At 37.6% G+C, this 1,525-nt stretch overlaps 1 non-coding gene across 1 annotated transcript; it reads right to left on the bottom strand.

The window, feature by feature from the left end:
• Positions 1 to 958: 958 nt before the first annotated feature.
• On the bottom strand, positions 959 to 1,065 carry LOC141416203 (U6 spliceosomal RNA). Its single transcript, XR_012441021.1, has one exon. It is a non-coding gene; the product is annotated as a U6 spliceosomal RNA (small nuclear RNA).
• Between the last annotated feature and the right edge of the window lie 460 nt (positions 1,066 to 1,525).

Below are 1,525 nucleotides of genomic sequence, written 5' to 3' on the forward strand. Positions count from 1 at the left end.
TCATTTTCATTAAATTCCAGAAAACTTTTGATGCCTTCTCTTAGTTCTTCTATGACCCACTGATTGTTGAGCAATGTGTTATTCAGCCTCCAATTATTTGCATATTTTCTGCTGTTGTTTTTGTTGTTGAGTTCTAGTTTTATTGTATTGTGATCAGATAGATTGCTGGGGGTTATTTCTATTTTCTTATATTTGTTGAGGCTTGCTTTGTGCCCTAAGATATGATCTATTTTGGAGAAAGTTTCATGGGCTGCTGAGAAGAATGTATATTGTGCTGTTGTTGGATGAAATATTCTGTACACATCAGTTAGGTCCATTTGATTTATGTTGTCATTTAGGTCTAGAATTTCTTTGTTTTTTTTTTTGTTTGGATGACCTATCTATTGGTGATAGAAGGGTATTAAAGTCTCCCACTACCACTGTGTTGGAGTCTACATGTGCATTTAAGTCCTTTAGCGTATGTTTGGTGAAATTGGGTGCATTGACATTGGGTGTATATAGGTTGATAATTGTTATTTCCTTCTGATGTATTGCCCCTTTTATTAGTATGAAGTATCCTTCTTTGTCTTGTTTGACCAATGTAAGTTTGAAGTCTACTTTATCTGATGTAAATATTGCTACTCCTGCTTTGTTTTGGGGGCCATTGGCTTGGTAAATCTGCTTCTAGCCTTTTACCCTAAGCCAGAGTTTATTTCTGTTAATAAGGTGGAACTCTTATAAACCACAGATTGTTGGATCTTCCTTTTTAATCCACGTCAAAAAACATTGTCCTTTGATAGGGGAGTTGAGTACATTGACATTCAGTGTTGATATTGATAGGTATGTGGTGATTCCTGCCATTTAGTTGTTTTTGTTGTTTAAGGATTTGTGTGCAACCAAATCAAGGCTACTTTCTGATTACTTGTCTTTTTTCTCCTGTGGTTTAATACTTTGAGTCTTCTCATGGTTTTGTTTGCTTAAAAATATGAACTGCTTCACAGATTTATGTGTCATCCTTGCACAAGGCTATGCTAATCTTCTCTGTATCATTCCAAGTTTTAGTATATGTGTTGCCGAAGCAAGCACCTACTTTGCTGTTTAATGTCTTCATCTGAAGAGTGAGGATAATTACTCTAGTGTAGACAGCTTGGCAAAGCAGTTGTGAAAAGGTCAGAAGATAAGGCATGGGATAGGGTTTTGAAACTTTGGGAAGGAAGGCACTGATGTTAACATGAGTGTGATGACCATGGTGACAAGTGCAGTGCATCAGCAGAACCCTGGAGCTTCCCAAGGATGAAGGCAGGAATGGGGTGGAAGCAAGCACTAAACCATGAGCACTAAACCAAGGCTTTTCAAATGTGTTTTGGAAATGAGTTAGTTCTTTCATCTGCATTCCCCTGTTTAAGTGAGTTTTGTGTTTAGGGCAGAAGTTTTCTCATCCACTTGGTTGAAAGCAAGTGGAGCTCAGCTTGAGTCTCAGCAACTCCACTTAATTGTTACATCATTTTTCTCTCACTGCATAACAAGGTCCCACAAATTCAGTGCT

The sequence above is a fragment of the Castor canadensis genome, chromosome 1 (genome assembly GCF_047511655.1).
Source record: "Castor canadensis chromosome 1, mCasCan1.hap1v2, whole genome shotgun sequence".
Taxonomy (NCBI): Eukaryota; Metazoa; Chordata; class Mammalia; order Rodentia; family Castoridae; genus Castor; species Castor canadensis.